The 18,757-nt window shown below is 35.7% G+C and overlaps 1 pseudogene; it reads left to right on the top strand.

Annotated features, from left to right (window-relative positions):
* LOC139043584 (centromere-associated protein E-like) overlaps positions 1–18,757 on the top strand; it is an 85,004-nt pseudogene that overhangs the window by 15,859 nt on the left and 50,388 nt on the right.

Below are 18,757 nucleotides of genomic sequence, written 5' to 3' on the forward strand. Positions count from 1 at the left end.
ACCATGGTAAGATTTCGAACTTTGTGTAGGAAAGTGAACCTATTCTGGCAGCATTATGGAGGAGGTATTATAAAGAAGGAACAAGATGTTGAGCTCAGTTTGACTCAGACAAGGGAAGGCTTAAATAGTGAGGTGAGAAACAAGGAAACAGATGGGGTGTTCAGATAAACCATGGGTTAAAAATGTTCTTCCAGTACTTTGGATTTTATTATTTCAAGTTACACTTCCTAAAGGTTTATTTTCATCTCCTGCAGAATTTGGTTGATCTTGCAGGCAGTGAAAGAGCTGCTCAAACAGGTGCTGAAGGTAATGAAAACTCATGAAATATTTTGGTCTGAAAGTCCTCCTGTTCTTTAACAGAGTAAAAGTGCCACCATGCATTTTAGAGACTAATAAAGTAATGATGATAATTTTGTGATAAAAGTCTTTAACAGAAAAAGCAGCTTCCTTATCTGGCTTATTATCTGCTTTGTGCTGCTGTAGCGTTAGTTAAAAAGATGAAACTCTGTCGTTGACAGGATTTATAGTTGGAAAGCTCCTGAGAGTCCCATGAACACCATAATCAGTAAGGAAATTCAGAAAAGTGGCAGGATACAAAATTAATCTATAGACATGAGCACCTCCTAACACAACAGCCGGTTGGAATATTTAATGTACGAAAAGACCCCCTTTGCAATAATGACTTAAAAGGCATAATACCTAGGAAGAAACTCAACAAAAATTGTATAAGACCAAAATAAGGAAAACATTAAAACAGACCTGAAAGAGGTAACCAAACACTGAGACAAATGAAAACGCATACTTAGATGGGAAGTTTCAGAACCATAAAGATGTCAGGCCTCTCTCTGTGTTAGTTTCCTGCAGCCTGACATAGAGACACTCAGCTGAGTGTGGCCTGTACCCACCACACCAGTGGATCCTCAGACCTGTGAACAAGAAATAAATGCCTGTTGCTTTAAGCTGGCTTGTTAAACAGCAGTATTCCAGCAATAGCTGAATAACGCACCTGTGCAATAACTGCTGTTCAGAAGGATTTGTTGCAGTATTTTTTGTGTACATGGCAGATTGAACACCTGCATGTCCCTCAGCAGGGTGCTAGGTAAATAAATTCTGATACATCCATACAATGGAATTCTATGCTGTAAAAAAGAGTGAAAAAGACCAATGTTTACCAATAAGATAGATGATATATTGCCAAGTGAAAAAAGCAAAGTGCAAAATAGTGTGTATAGTATGTTACTATTTATGTAAAGAAGAAAGGGGAAAAATTAATACGTATGAACTTGTATTTCTAAAAATCTCTAGAAGAATAAACTAATAATAGTTCTTGGTTAGAGCGATAGGAACTGGTTGAAAGGAGAATAAAGTGAGAGAAACCTTTTTCAGTAGACTTCCGTTTAAGACATGTGAGCATATTAACAGTTTAAAAATAAGGACTTTTGGTTGTGAACCTCTAGGAACTAACTTGGTTGCACGTCATTAGTTGCCTGTATTGGAGGTTTGGAAAAATAGATTTGAATTGAGGAGTTCGAGGAGCTCTTTTAGGACGTGGTGCAGACATGGGCTTTCCTGCATTCTTATTCTTTTCTTAGTCGTCTTTTTCGAGCTGTTTCTCTTGGGTGAGAGCCTTTCTGCTTCACGTGATGGGTGGGAGGAAGGGAAGGGCGCCTGTCAGCAGTGGGAGGAAAGGTGGGCGCAGATCTAATTTGAAGCACAGACTGTAGCATCTGACCCTGCAATTTCTAATTTCTCCCATAAATTACTGATAAATAAGTTCATCATCTAGTACAGGGGCCAATTTGTTTTCTTATTTATTTAATAAATGCAGGTGTGCGACTCAAGGAAGGCTGTAATATAAATCGTAGCTTATTTATTTTGGGACAAGTGATCAAGAAACTTAGTGATGGACAAGTTGGGTAAGTTTGTCCCATTGTACATTTACCTATTAATGCTTACGTTTTTCATTAGGTTGAAAATTATGATATTTCAGTGACACTCAAATAAATGTACTGATACCCCTGTATGTTCAAAAGCTTCTGTGATTCTATGAGCATGCGTTGCTTCTTATATGTATGACCGTGACCTACTAAATTTACTTTATATTTTAAATATTTTCTAGTTAGTAGTTTTGCTCTGCCTCAAGTAACCAGTAAAGAATGAATTTTTTAAACTGTAGCAAATTTAAGGTTCTGCGTTAAAAATAAACCACTTTTGTTATATAAAAAGTTTTACTCTTTTTCTCCCCAAACTCATCTCTCACTAAGTGGTTTCATAAATTATCGAGATAGCAAATTAACACGAATTCTCCAGAATTCCTTGGGAGGAAATGCAAAAACACGCATTATCTGCACAATTACTCCAGTGTCTTTGGATGAAACCCTGACTACTCTCCAGGTGAGTTTGATTTTTATCTCGAATCAATATGGGGGAAATCATCTTTCAGAAGGAAAAATTAGCTACTAAAATTAGGTGTAATTTTTTGTAATTGACATAACATACCTGTTAAAATAAAATTGGTGTGTCTACTAAATAGCATTCCTTAATCTTCCCAAACTTCAATCATTCATATCCTGCCTCCCCAATTTTTGCCACATCCAACAATATTTTATTGAAATTGACTTGATTTTTTCTTAAATAACTCACTTTTTAAATTTAACTTATTATAAAAGGAAACTTTCTATCAGTCCCATAAATGAAAAACTGGTTATCACTTGGAACAAACAGAAGGTGACCCAAAAAATGGGTGTGCGTGTTTATAACAAAATAATTCTTAAGTTCCTGCTAACAAATTGTTGCCTGCCTTTGCTCTGAGCCTAAGGCCTGTATTTTCTGTTTTCAAAAGAAAAGAAGAATGAGAACTGTCAGTAGAATAGCTGTCTCAATGAAGGGTTCAGTGTTATTTAATGGGCACCCTCACGTACCCAGTTAAAGTTACTTTTGACACTCATGCTCTAAGAAACATCACTTTAAGTAGCTATTGAGCGCTGGATCAAGGTTCTGTCAGAGAAACAAAGGTAGGAGATAGCGTTCCTGGCTTCACAGAATTTATAGTCTTATAGTGAAGATAAGACCTGTCTTCCAGCGTGATTTCCTTGGATTAAAAGTTAAGTGGCTAATAAGTAGGACAGAGTTCAAAGGAAGGAGAGGTGCTTTTGACTGGAAGTGAAGCTTCAGCGCAGAGGGAGCATTTGCCCTGGACTTTGAGGAGTAGATGGATTCCAGTGAGCCAGGGTGTGTAGGCTCTCTGTTGGCATCTGTCTTCAAGATATTTCTCTGACCCTCCTGAAGACTAGTGGCAAAGGTAAGTTATGGACATTGTTACAGGGACGTAGAATGCTGTGTGTTCAGAAGCTGTAAGCCACCTGGGAAGCTTTTACTGATGTTTCTTTACAAAAGAAAATTACAAGAAACCTAAATATTAATTAAACTAATCTTTTGGTGTCAACGTTTAACACTCTTGTATTTTTTCCCAGTTTGCCAGCACTGCTAAATATATGAAGAATACTCCTTATGTCAATGAGGTGTCTAGTGATGAAGCTCTCCTGAAAAGATATAGAAAAGAAATAATGGATCTTAAAAAACAATTAGAGGAGGTATGTATGAACTGTGTATTTCAGTAAAGAATAGAGATGGATTTAGAATTGAGATCTGCCTACATGCCCAGAGACTCTTAAATCCTCAATATCTGAGTTCTACAATCTAAATTTAAAACAAGTAGTTTTTAACTAAGGAGAAATCAACCCGTAAAAACTTTACTATAAACTGCAAGATTTGGTTTCTTGAAATTATTTTAGATTTTGTTTTTCATTTCCAAAGGGCAAAATTTGAGATTTTCAAATGGGCCAAGTAGAGATACGTTTTTTTAAGAGATAAAAACTGTCACAAATACAGAGAATTAGGTTAAAAAGAGAGACGATGAATAGTGTTTAAAACTACTTTGTTTCATTTTACATTATCTTGAATTCCTCTTCTAGCCCTAAGATAGCAATCTAATAAGATAGCATAATTGCTTGTCATTACCATTTGTTTGTTTAAACCATCATGGTCCCCAGTCTGTAAAAAACTTACATTTTACTGATCTTTTTAAAAATGACCTAAAATGTCAAATGGCGGTCTTAGAAGGATCTCTCTTCCTTTGCTATAGGTATTCAAGTCTCTGCTTTATGATTTCTCTGCCTATTTATATATTTTTAGTCAATTAATAGAATTGCTTTAACAGCATTGATATAATCTTATACATGGCATATAGAATAGTGACATGAGGAGAAATGTATATTTTACCCTATTATAAGTTTGAGAAATTATTGATTATGGTAACTGCATATTGGTGTTCTGCAGGTAGGGCATATTTTATTTCAATAAAATTAAAATTCTCAGGCCAGCCCTGTGGCTTAGTGGTTAAGTTTGTTGCACTCCACTTTGGCAGCCCGGGTTCAGTTGCCATCCGCAGACCTACACCACTTGGCGGCCATGCTGTCCTGTTGTCCCATGTACAAAATGGAGGAAGATAGGCACAGATGTTAGCTCAGGGCAAATCCCTTTCAAGCAGAAAGAGAAAGATAGGTACAGATGTTAGCTCAAGGTGAATCTTCCTCAGCAAAAAAAAAAGAAAAGAAAAATTCTCAAAACTCACATACAAATTTATATTTTTTTAAACTATACTTTCAAGGTTTTAAAACCTACCTACATTTATTAATGTAACCCAATATTACATTCTTTAGGTTTCTTTAGAGACTCGGGCCCAGGCAATGGAAAAAGACCAATTGGCCCAACTTTTGGAAGAAAAAGATTTGCTTCAAAAAGTGCAGATTGAGAAAATTCAAAACTTAACACGAATGCTAGTGACCTCTTCTTCCCTCACATCACAACAGGAATTAAAAGTAAAATTTAAAAGACAACAGCTTCTTTTCTTCTTCTTTTTTATTATTGTTTTTTTTAATTGCAGTAACTTTGGTTTATAACAGTATATAAATTTCAGGTGTATATCGTTATATTTCAATTCCTATGTAGATTATATCATGCTGACCACCAAAAGACTAATTACCATCACCACACATGTGCCTAATCATGCCTTTCAACCTCTTCTCTCCCCCTTTCCCCTCTGGTAACCACCAATCCAATCTCTGTTGCTATGGGATTGTCTTTTGTTGTTTTTATCTTCTATTTGTGAGTGAGATCATACAATGTTTGACTTTCTCCCTCTGACTTTTTACTCTCAGCAGCAATACCCTCAAGGTCCATCCTTGTTGTCACAATTAGCCAGATTTCATCCTTTTTTATGGCTGAGTAGTATTCCCTTGTGTATATATACCACATCTTCTTCATCCATTCATCCCTTGACGGGCACCTAAGTTGCTTCCAAGTCTTGGCTATTGTGAATAAGCCTACAGTGAACATAGGAGTGCATGTATCTTTACGCATTCACGTTTTGACGTTCTTTGGATAAATACCCAAGAGTGGAATAGCTGGATCATATGGTAGGTCTAGTCTTAATTTTTTGAGCCATCTCCATACTGTTTTCCATAGTGACTGCACCAGTTTGCACTCCCACCAGCAGTGTATGAGGGTTCCCTTCTCTCTACATCCTCTCCAACACTTATTGTTTCCAGTCTTGTTAATTATAGCCATTCTGACAAGAGTGAGGTGATATCTCATTATAGCTTTGATTTGCATTTCTCTGATAGTGATGTTGAACATCTTTTCATGTGCCTGTTGGCCATCCGTATATCTTCTTTGGAGAAATCTCCATTCAGATCTTTTGCACATTTTTGAACTGGGTTTTTGGTTTTTTTGTTGTTGAGATGTATGAGTTCTTTGTATATTTTGGATATTCACCCCTTTTTTGATATATGGTTTACAAACATCTTCTCCCAATTGTTAGGCTGTCTTTTCCTTTTCTTGATGGCTTCCTTTGCTGTGCAGAAGCTTTTTAGTTTGATGTAGTCCCATTTGTTTATTTTTTATATTGTTTCTCTTGCCCAGTCAGGCATGGTATTTGAAAATATGCTGCTAAGACCGATGTCAAAGAGTGTACTGCCTATGTTTTCTACTAGAAGTTTCGTGGTTTCAGGTCTTAGATTCAAGTCTTAAATCCATTTTGAGTTGATTTTTGTGCATGGTGTAAGGTAATGGTCTACTTTCATTCTTGGGCATGTGGCTGTCCAGGTTTCCCAACACCATTTATTGAAGAGACTCTACTTTCTCCATTGTATGCTCTTGGCTCCCCTGTCAAAAATTAGCTGTCCATAGATGTGTGGGTTGATTTCTGGACTCCTGGACTCTGGATTCTGTTCCATTGATCTGTGTGTCTGTTTTTATGCCATACCATGCTGTTTTGGTTACTATAGCTTTGTAGTATATTTTGAAATCAGGGAGTGTGACGCCTCCAGCTTTGTTCTTTTTTCTCAGGGTTCCTTTGGCTATTCTGCGTCTTTTGTTGTTCCATATAAATTGTAGGATTCTTTGTTCTATTTCTGTGAAAAATGTTGTTGGAAATTTGATTGGGATTGCACTGAATCTGTAGATTACTTTAGGAAGTATGGACATTTTAACTATGTTTATTCTTCCAATCCAAGAGCATGGAATAGCCTTCCATTTCTTTACATCTTCTTCAATTTCTTTCAACAATGTTTTATAGTTTTCAGTGTACAAACCTTTCACCTCCTTGGTTAAGTTTATTCCTAGATATTTTATTCTTTTTTGTTGCAACTGTAAATGGGATTATATTCTTAATTTCTCTTTCTGCCACTTCCTTGTTAGTGTATAGAAACGCAACTGATTTTTGTATGTTGATTTTGCATCCTGAAACTTTGCCGTATTTGTTTATTAGTTCGAGAAGTTTTTGGTGGGTTCTTAAGGGTCTTCTATATATAAAATCATGTCATCTGCAGCTAGTGACAGTTTCACTTCTTCCTTTCCAATCTGACCGCTGTTTATTTCGTTTTCTTTCCTGATTGCTCTGGCTAGGACTTCCAATACTATGTTAAATAAGAGTGGTGACAGTGGGCATCCTTGTCTGGTTTCTGTTCTTAGAGGGATAGCTTTCAGTTTTTCTCCATTGAGAATGATATTAGCTGTGGGTTTGTCATATATCAGCTTTATTATGTTGAGGTACTTTCCTTCTATACCCAATTTATTTAGAGTTTTTATCATAAATGGATGCTATATCTTGTCAAACGCTGTCTCTGCATCTATTGAGATGATCATGGGATTTTTATTTTTCATTTTTGTTAATGTGGTGTATCACGTTAATAGATTTGCAGATGTTGAACCATCCCTGCATCCCTGGAATAAATCCCACTTGATCATGGTGTATGAAATTTTTAATGTATTGTTGTAGTTGATTTGCTAGTATTTTGTTGAGGATTTTTGCATCGATGTTCATCAGTGATATGAGCCTGTAATTTTCTTCTTTTGTGTTGTCCTTGTCTGCTTTTGGTATCAGGATGATGTTGACTTCGTAAAATGAATTTGGAAGCTTCCTCTCTTCTTCAATTTTTTGGAAGAGTTTGAGAAGGATAGGATTAAGTCTTTGAATGTTTGGTATAATTCACCAGGGAAGCCGTCTGGTCCTGGACTTTTATCTTTTGGGAGGTTTTTGATAACTGTTTCAATCTCCTTACTGGTGATCGGTCTATTCACATTCTCTACTTCTTCTTGATTCAGTTTTGGAAGGTTGTATTAGTCTAAGAATTTATCTATTTCTTCTAGATTATCCAGTTTGTTAGCGTATAGCTTTTCATAGTATTCTTTTATAATCTTTTGTATTTCTGAGGTATCTGTTGTAATTTCTCCTCTTTGATTTCTGATTTTATTTATCTGAGCCTTCTCTTTTTTTCTTGGTGAGTCTAGCTAAAGGTTCGTCGATGTTGTTTATCTTTTCAAAGAATCAGCGCTGAGTTTCATTGATTTTTTTTCCTGGTTTTTTTTAGTCTCTATTTCATTTATTTCTGCTCTGATTTTTATTACTTCCTTCCTTCTACTGATTTTGGGCTTTGTTCTTCTTTTTCCAGTTCCTTTAGGTGCACTGTTAGACTGTTTATTTGGGATTTTTCTTCTTTGTTGAGGTAGGCCTGTATTGATATAAACTTCCCTCTTAAAACCGCTTTTGCTGTATCACATAGACTTTGGCCTGTCGTAGTTTCATTTTCATTTGTCTCCAGATATTCTTGATTTCTCATTTGATTTCTTCTTTGACTCAATTGTTGTTCAATAGCATTTTGTTTAAGCTCCATCCATTTGTGGCTTTTCTGATTTTCTTCCTGTAGTTGATTTCTAGTTTCATACCATTGTGGTCAGAAAAGATGCTGGGTATTTTTTCAGTCTTCTTAAATTTATTGAGACTTGTTTTGTGGTCTAATATGTGATCTGTCCTGGAGAATGTTCCATGTCCGTTTGAAAAGAATGTGTATTCTGCAGGTTTGGGATGGAATGTTCTATACATGTGTACTAAGTCCATCTGGTCTAATATGTCATTTAAGGCCAACGTTTCCTTATTGATCTTTTGTTTTGATGATCTCTCCTTTGGTGTAAGTGGATTGTTAAAGTCCTCTACTATTATTGTGTTGCTATTTCTCCTTTTATGTCTGTTAATAATTGCTTTATATGTCGAGGTGCTGTTATGTTGGGTGCATAGATATTTGTAAATGTTAAATATTCTTGTTGGATCATTCCCTTTATCATTATGTAGTGCCCTTTGTCTGTTGTTACAGTTTTTATTTTAAAGTCTATGTTTTCTGATATGAATATTGCTACCTCAGCTTTCTTTTCATTGCCATTTTCATGGAGTATCTTTTTCCATTCCTTCTCTTTCAGTTTGTGAGTGTCTTTAAGTCTGAAATGCATCTCTTGTATGCAGCACATATATGGGTCTTATTTTTTTTATGAAAGATGACAGCTTAAACTTGATATATAGGGAATAGAATTGGTATTCTTATATGCTTATTATATAGCTATGTGTTTCTTATCCTTTGATACAGTATATTTTAGGAAAGAACCTTTTGTGTATTTGCCTATACCTCAACAACACCTAGAACGTTCATTAAAAATACTTAACCCTGATTCCCATATGAAGAGATCCTAATTCAGAAAGTCTGGGATGTAGTCAAGGAATCTATTTGCACTATACTTCTTATGAAATTCTAATGAAATTGATTAGGTGATTGGAAACCACAGGTGTCTAGAGTATGTGGTAATATTTTCTATTTAATGAAACAGAAATAGTAATCTCAGGAAAATTTATCTAGACTATAAATCAACATAGTAATCAAAATTCTGGCTTCCAGTCTGTGTGCTTTTGTTTTTACCAGAGTAGGGGTTTATTTATCCAGCAGATGTTTTGGGGAGTGATAGTGTCATGGTTAAGAGAATGGCCTCTGGAGCTGGACTTTCTGGATTTGAATCCCAGTTCTGTCAATTCCTAACTCTCGACCTTGGGCCCTTTCTTAAATACTTTTTGCTGCAGTTTCCTTATCTGTGAGAAAGCTTGATCCTCACCTCATAGGACTGATGTGACAATTAAGTGAAGTGATATATAGAATGTGCTTAACACTATACTCTCCATACAGCAAATCCTCAATAAGTGTATGCTGTTAAGATTATTATTAATAGACGCTACCTTTAAGTCCACCATACCAGGTAAATGGAAGGCATCAAAACCATCTGTTGGCTCAGCCATGAGTAGGAAACAGCCCAAGGAAAGGGGTAGGGAAAAGTATGCCGGTTAGACATCTACATGTACAAAAGCTTGGAGTCGTGAGAAAACATATTTCTTGGACTTAAAATATTCTGGTGGCAGGGGCATTTAAACCACATTGTAGGATTCGAACATTGCATTATGCTAAGGATATGGGAAAGCCTTGTAGGTAACATGATTGGAATTGCTGTTTAGAAAGATGTGGCTACTGTGTACCTACAATTGATTGGGCCTCCACAAGGCTTGTGGCTCTGGAGATGGAAAAAAATGGGTAAATTGGAGAGCTATTTGGGAGACAGACTCGACAGAACTTTGTGATTGTTTCAACATGGGGACATGGAAAGGGAGAAGGAAGCATCTAGAATGACATGCACACATTACTGGGCTTGCTGGATAGCTGGTAGCAGTATTTGTTGAGTTAAGGAACATTGAGTGAAGAGCAGTGGAGCTGTCCAGTGTTTTATTTGGGTCAGCTCTAGTTTAAGGTGTCAGGCAGTTGAAAATGCAAATATATGAAAATCAAGTGAAAGATCTGGGATGGAGATATCAATTTGGGCATTAACTACTGCAAATCCAAATTAAAGTCGTGAGAATGGATGAGCTTGCTCTGGGAGCATGTTGAGAATGAAAAGAACAGAGGGCCAAAGATAAGATCCTCCCAAACAACTTTTTAGGTAAAAGCAAAACAGAGGAATGCCTAAAGGAGCCCAGGTTTAGCTCTAGAGTTAAGAAAGAAACCAGGTGAACGTGGTAAACTAAAAGAAGAGAATGTTGCATAGAGAGGTCACATTCTATGTCAGTGATGTCACGTTCTGCTGAGAAGTTAAATAAGACAAATATAGACTAAAACTTTTTGGATTTAGAAACAAGAAGCTCCTTTGCAAAAACAATTTGAGTTATGTATTGGGAATGAAAGCCACCTTGCAGTAGGCTGAGATGGCCCAAAGGCGTAGGATCTTGAATACAGTAGAAGGGTCTGGCCTTAGATAGAAGGAGAAACACTCCTTCATTATAACAAGGACAGAGGAAAAGGGTAGGAATCAATGCAAGTAATGCTTTTGTAAGTTTAGGCTTGTATTTTCTTTGTGAAATAGGAGGTTTAATTTTTCTTCTGTGGTGGCTGGAGATGGTAGAGACACAGTTTGTAGACCTGCTAAGGGTTTGAAATAGTCTCGCCTTTGTAGGGAATGGAAAAGAAAGCCAACGAGGGGGCAAGGAGTCTTGCCAGGCAGCCTTAAGGGCCCAGGTGATGTTGGTAGCCAGTCTTCTGGCTGTCCACACAGTGTTCAGGAGGCTAATAAAAGCTCAGATGGCAGTGTAATTCATCTGAGTGTACATTGTGATAGGATAGGTGTGGGGAACACAGAATGGGTCTAATAGTTTGAGACCATTGACCCAAAAATGTGATTGAACTGGTGATCTATAGAATCTAAGATGATGGGATGAGAGCCCAAAGGTAGCTGGCAGAAAGAAAACAGTGGATCAAGAGACTAGATGTCCCTCTTAAGCTAACTAGCTATAATGGGATTAACTGAATCACTGGGGTGGAAGGAGTTCTAGGTTTATGAGTTTCAGATGACAGGGTCCAGTGGCTTTGGGAGCGAATGGAGTTGAGCTGAAGGTCATGGGAATCAAGGATTTATATATGAATGTGCTTTTGCAGAGCAGGCTGTGGAAAGGGCTGGCCATTTCAAGCAGAAGCCATATATTCTGGGGACAACAGATAATCTTGACAGGCAACGCAGTGGAATGGGTGGTGGATAAGGTCTGAAGTTACAAGCATGGGCTCAGCCACCAATTGGCTGTATGACTGTACACAACTCATGTAAACTTTTTGGACACTCAGGCATCTATAAAGTGGATGTAGTAAGAGAGGATTGTTGAGAGGATCAAAAAAGATGAGATAATGCTTGTTCTAGTAAAGGGACAAGAGAGGAATATACCTGTAAAATATGGAAAAACACTTAGGCGGTGGTCAGAGAAAGAGAAAGCAGTAAAGCCAAGTGAGTGATGAGGACAGCTAGCTGGGTGGGACAAGAACCAGGAGACAGAGGTATCCCAGGAGGGATGAGGAAGAAGTAGAGAGACGAGGAAGAAGAGAACATAGAAACTAAAAGAAAATGTTGGCTAGAGAGAAGGAAGGAGTGAAGGGTTTGTTTTTGAAAAAATCAAAAGCAGAAAACAGAGGCTTGAGCATTCTTAAAGCCCAGTGGAAGAAGGTAGTGAAGACGACAGATGAACAGATACCTGAGGGAACAGAGTCCCAAGGGAGAACGGAAGGAACAAGATTAGGAGCGCTGGTTGGATCGTGAGCTTTATAAACTGGCAAAGAATTGGCATGGGAATGGCCCTGTGGAAGATTTACTTGCTGAGGGAAGTTCAAATGGGCTGCCTGTCTGTTCCTTCCCAGTTAAGGCTGGGTTCCCAGAAGTGCTTTTGGTCACTATGTTGGTGGCTGTGCTGTCTTCTGTAACACCAGATTACTTGAAGGATTGATACTTAACTAATTCCTTTCAGTAAATTTGCAGAAATTCTTGTAAGTAAGCCTTCAAATACAAAATGAAATTTAAATAATAGTTTCATCAAATTTATTATGAAGTTAACACTAATTTGAAAAGTTTGAATATGTTTTCTTATCTCAGGATGTCCTTAGACTGATAAGATATTAAACTAGGCTGAATAAGAATTCTACCAAGTCAATGGTTGTTAAAAATGGAAACTAGTTCCCTTGTTTTATGATGTTTGAGCCAGATGTGTGTGAGGTAATTTTGATTTCTTCTTCTTTAGGCTAAAAAAAAACGAGGAGTCACTTGGTGTGTTGGCAAAATTAACAAAATGAAGGATTCAAACTATGTAAATGAGTTTAATGTACCAGAGAATGTAACAACAAAGACACATAAGTCTGCTCTAACTTTAGGAGGAGAAATTGATGAATGTGAGTTCTTCTTCAACTACTTTTAATTATAAAAGTATCCCTATAAAGAGAGACTTTATTTATAACTCAGTTAATGTGATAAACACAGTTAAATAAAATGTATGTATTTTAGATGTGATTACGATGATAAAAATAAGTAATTTTAAGAAAGTGAACATTGATGAAGTTCTCTATTTTTTCCAGATCTCTTAAGAATGATGTGCTGTAGTTGAAACATTTGAGACAGATATTTTTATTTTTTGTTTTTGTTTTAATCACTGCTCATTAAGTTAGTACCCATATAATGTCTGGCTTAAACTTTGCTAATCTTGAAAGGGTAGCATTTACACAGGAATCTGTTGCAAAGTTTGTCTCTAACATTATAAGTATTTTTTAGGGGCATTTAAAAATCTGCTTACAATGATTAAATCTCAAATTTAGAATTTGTCCTTTTAACCTATACAGTCGCACGTTGATTAATGATGGGACGTGTTCTGAGAAGTGCATCTTTAGGCAATTTTGTTGTTGTGTGAACATCACAGAGTGCACTTACACAAACCTAGGTGGTACAGCCTGCTACACACCTGGGCTCTGTGGTACTAATCTTGTGGGACGCCTGTTGTATATGCAGTCCGTCCTTGACTGAAACGTCCTTATGCCGTGCATGAATGTGTTGTACTAAGGATCCTACATTTTATCACTAATTCTAACCAGTGATCTTAATTCGCACGAGTATATAAATGATCACATCTGTTTATATATTCTTGGCATTCATACTGTGAGCACATATTAACTAATTTGAGCTTATTACCTCAGATCAGAATTTTTTTAATCTTTAATTTGAGTTTTAGGAAACTTAATAACATGTTTATGGATAAATTTCTTTTCCCCCTAATTATAGCTCTCTATTCAGAGTCTGATATTTTCAGTAACACTCTTGATACATTAACTGAGACAGAGTGGAATCCAGCAACAAAACTACTAAGTCAGGTAACTTAAATGTATTTTACAGAACATTATCCTTTTACTCTTCTTTAAATTCATTTGTTATTGATGTTTGCTGTTGTGGCACATGTCTAGCTCTGACTGTTTCAGTAGTAGTTGAGGTTCTTATTAAGGCTTCCCCAACTTGTTACACTCCTCGTTGGTAACTGTGGCATACAGAGAGAGGCTAAACATTTCCTAAAGTATGGTAATAGGTAAACCTTTGCTTCTAGTTTTTACCAGCAGATCTTGGTATCTATGATTTTTTGGTAAGTTTCTGTTTTGCCTTGGGCCATCCCTTGAAGGTAAAAAGGGCTGATTTTAAAAGTATCAAAATTCTCAGGCATAAAGTAGAATGGTGTATCAGGGAAGGGTAATATTGCCAAATAATGCTGAAAAATGAAAGTAAACAAAATTATATAGTCTTATGAAAACTTTAAGAAATAAGGAATACTGTAGTGAATACTTTAGTAAGTTTAGATTCCATGTTTGCTTTCTAGGCTGCTAATATTCAAAGAAATATAACATAGTCATATAAATGTATTTGTTAAAGAAAATTTCATTTTAATTTTGAAATAAAATTGCAGTGATTCTTGGGAATTGTTATTATCATTAGCTAACCATTATAATTAGTTGTAATGGTTCTTATAATTAATTATTATGGGGAATTATATGCTTTTGTGTCCCTAAAACACTCTGGAAGGTTTGTTGTTTTTTTCAAATCCCTAGTGTTGGTTTAGTTTCTTTTAACTCATGGCTTACTCTTCCTCATGATGGAACAGAAAGCAGAAACAGGCCTCTGCTCAGCACGGTGAGGCCTGGCAGCCGTTGGAGTTTTAGAAGTCAATAAATAATGGCTCCGTGTCACTTCCTAAATTCAGAGCTGTCTGAGAAATTAAACAGGAGTCAAGCAGGTGGAGAATTACATTATTAGCTTTATTACCAAGGAGCTTAAGGATCTGTGGTCAGATGACTTCCCATTATGTGCCCTACTCCTACTCCCGACTGAATTTTAAGTCAGGCACAGGCAGAGCATTTGTTTATATGATCTTTCTTTCTTTCTTTCTTTCTTTCTTTTTTAATTCTATCTCTTTGAAAAGAGTCTTCCTCTATTCTATGTTAGCTAGTTTACCAAAAGGCAGACCTTCTGTTATGCTGTGGATCAAGCTAGACCATTGGGAAGATATTGGAGAATGGCCCAAACTACCAAATGATTCAAGGTTAAATGAATTATTTGACTAATCCAGATTTTAGTTAACAAAACAAAGAACTTGAATCCTCTCTGACTTGAAAATCTGGTTTTGTTTATAATAGGAAAACTTAGAAAGTGAGTTGAATTCACTTCGTGCTAACTATGATAGTCTGGTACTAGACTATGAACAACTAAGAAGAGAAAATGAAGAAATGGAATCGAAATTAAAAGAAAAGAATGGTTTGCATGAATTTGAGGCTCTAGAAAGAAAAGCGGAAAAAGATCAAGAGGTAAAAGATGAAAAGATGTGGAAACACAAAACTAAACTAAAACTACACTTTGTGTGTGTGTGAGGAAGATTGGCCCTGAGCTAACATCTGCTGCTAATCTTCCTCTTTTTTTTGCTTGAGGAAGATTGTCCCTGAGCTAACATGTGTGCTGGTCTCCCTCTATTTTGTATGTGGGACACCATCACAGCATGGCTTGATGAGTGCTATGTAGGTCTGCACCTGGCATCCAAACCCATGGAGTGCACAAACTTAACCACTACACCACCAGGCTTGACCCTAAAACCACACTTTTAAAAGTATCATTTTCTTAAAGATGTTTATTTCTAAGGTTGATATATTGAAAACCCAACCATTTTCCATTTGTACACACAATTTAGAGAATTTAAGAAATAATCAGTTCATTTATATTGCTTTAAAAATAGTTAAATCATAATTGTTTCACTTGTGCTTGTGTGCAAGAAGAGGAAGGAATCAAAAACATCTTTGAGCAGGTTTGGTGAATCTGCCTATTGATGAATTAATCTTGAAGAAATTATTTCCTGATAATTTGTATGTTATCAATAATTTATTGAGTATACCAGAATTGCTGCCTAGAGCATAGCTGTTTCCTTCTGAGACCAATATGAATTTTAATATCTAGTGAATGTTTTATGTATGGATACTACATATTAATGGACTTCATTTTCTTTAGAAAGTATGTACCTAAGTAGTTAGAACATTATTAGAATAGCTGGGAAAGCTGATTTTGCATGTTTCTTTTTCCATAAGAGAGTTATTGTAAAAATTAGTATAACTAATATGAAGTAGTTTTAATGGAATTTTTAGAAATGAAACAGATTAGTTAAATTTTCTCAGTGTATAATGTTAGGCTACATGTTAAGAGAACCTAATCCCCAAATCATCAGACTTTGGAGACAGAAATTGTCCAAAAGATTCAAGAGATTTCTTAGTGCAGAGAGTCGTTTACTTAGAGTTTATAGACACGATGAAATTATTTTGCAGAAGTTTTGAACTCACTCATTTTTTGGGAACGAGAATCCATAGCTGTTATCATACTTGTGAAGTGATCTGTGATTCCCTCCAAAATTAAGAGCCAGTGTTTGGTGTGGTTAAAGTATGAGTTAATTTGCAGCTGCTTCTCAGATTTCTGTATGAATAGCCCAAAGGGACACAATCATTTTTCCTCTGTGTCATTGTTTAGTTTCTCACCCTCTTTTCCTTTTTAAAAGGAAAAAAGAATCCTGTGCCAAATATGTTATTTCCATTCTACCTACAAATTAGTTAATCCTACATTTCATAGGTATTATATCCTAAGACGCAAAAGTTTGTAAGTTCTCCAGAGTTTCATTTACCTTTTTTAATATTCTCATATTGACAAAATGCAAAATGTCATGAAAAAAACAGTGGACTTCAGTCAGTAAAACTGGATTTTATTGAGAGGAGGTGGTCTGGCGTCGTGGTTAAGAACAGGTTCTCTGGGGCCAGACTCCATGGATTTAAGCCCCAGTTTTGCTGCTCCCGACCTCACTGCGGATTCAAGCCTGGCACGCATTATTGACAAGGCCTTGAGCAAGCACCGAATTTCATAGGGCTTCCTTCCTGCGCGTCTCCACCCCTGAGGTTAGATCAGGTGCTTGCCAAGGCCCCTTCGAACTCCAAAATTTCATCTAAGTTTTTGTGTATTTCTTATTATAAATAATATGATGTAAAATTAACTTCGGGCATAAGTGTAGCAGTAATTTCTCTAATTTTTTATTACGTCATTTATATGTTCAATTAGTAAAAACTGAAGCTCACTGAATTGTCACACTCAAAAAGATTACAAAATAACAGAATGTATGACTTGAATCTCACATCTGGATTTTTTTTTCTTTTTTAACCACAGTCAAAGGGGAAAATAATCCTATTCTCTTCAGTTTTTCTTGGACATAAATTGAAATTCTAGGTTCTGTAAGGTAACATAAAAGATTAAGTAATAAAAACTTATTCTTTTCAAAGACAGTTTTACAATATCCATTCCATTTTAAACTGAAAATATTGTAAGTTTATGTGTATGCAGTAAAATATGTTCCAAAACATATATTTTGGGGAAAAGTTTAACCAAAAAAGAGTAAAAGTCAAATTATGGCTTTAGGACCTATGTCATTGCTCTGGTTTGCCAAAGGGTTTCACCAAAAATCACCAAAGCTGTGGATAATTCTCAAGTGGGAATATCATAATATAGGATGTTTAAATAGTGATTTTAGAGGGAGAAATAAGGTCAGTATCATCAAGCTCAGGGAACAAGAGAAATTTCAGTCCTGCTGCTTAAGAAAACAATGCAGATTTCAGCTCTAAGTTTCAGCAGGTGAAATGAAATACTTAAGTTCTTAAGACAAAAACTTGATTTATTTAATTTTATAATTTTCACAACTTGGAGATTTTTGTCTTAAGAACTTAAGTATTTCATTTCACCTGCGGAAAATTACAGCTGAAATCTACATTGTTTTCTTAAGCAGCAACAGATTAACTTTTGATCGTATTGTACACTTTATGCTCAGCATCTTAAACAATATGTTATTGGAAGGTTACACTCAGATCTTTACAAAAGTTGCTTCATCTTTTTCTGTTTATGAGAACCAATACTTCAAATGAAGTGCTATTTCAAATGAGAAGTGGGAGAATTTTTCCTTCTAAATCTTTATTTTCTAAATATTTTCCAAAATTAAGAATGATCATTTAGTTCTTTCTTTTTGGTAAATGTGCTTTTCTTGCACAAAAATTAGAAATAGGCAGCTTTCTTGCACGAAAGTTAGAAACAGAGAAGAAGAGGTAAAAGATGAAGCCAGTTTAAATTACAACCTATACAAATGTCTAAAACTTTGCCAAACAATTGGGCAGCCACTCACCACATGTGGCAGCTGGGCACTTGAATTGGGGCCAGTCTGAATTGACTTCAGTATGAAAAAAGAATGTAAAATATTTCATTTTTTTTATATTGATTACATGAAGAAATGACAATATTTTGGATATATTAGGTTAAATAAAATGTATTATTAAAATTAATTCTACCTGTTTTATTTTTTAATGTGGCTACTAGTAAATTTTAAATTACAAATTTGGCTCACATTATATTTCTGTTGGATGATACTGCCCTAAAATAAGAACGTCAACACTAGTCTGAAATCTGAAACTAGTTTAGGATGGAAACAGCCAGTCGCTTGCATTCTACTAGAATTTGCTTTTACTCTTTAAGGACTCATCTGATTATTAAGATTAAATAATTCTAAGGAAAAATATGTTTATCTTAGGAAATTGTAGTTTACTTGTTTTGAACACAAAAGTTTATGGTACTGAGATAGTTAATGCTATAGCTATTTTGATAGAAAGGAAACTTTAATAGAAATACTTATATCTTTAAGTATTCTTTATACTTTTAGACAGTTGGACAATGTAAAGCGATAACATCATCTTTCCAATATTCCCTGTGGAATAAACCAACAGGGTAGATAGTTGGTAATGCTGTGCATACCTCTGTAGCTTTGGTGAGCACCACATGGAACCAGCCTAATCCAAACCTGCATTCCAGATCACAACGCATTAACAAGCACACCAGTGTAAAGCTAAATGGCTAATTCATGGGAAGAAAAAATCTTACGGGGTAAATACATTTATGCATTTAACTTACCCAAAACAAAAATCTA

Source organism: Equus asinus, unplaced genomic scaffold (assembly GCF_041296235.1).
Source record: "Equus asinus isolate D_3611 breed Donkey unplaced genomic scaffold, EquAss-T2T_v2 contig_3, whole genome shotgun sequence".
In the NCBI taxonomy this organism is placed as follows: Eukaryota; Metazoa; Chordata; class Mammalia; order Perissodactyla; family Equidae; genus Equus; species Equus asinus.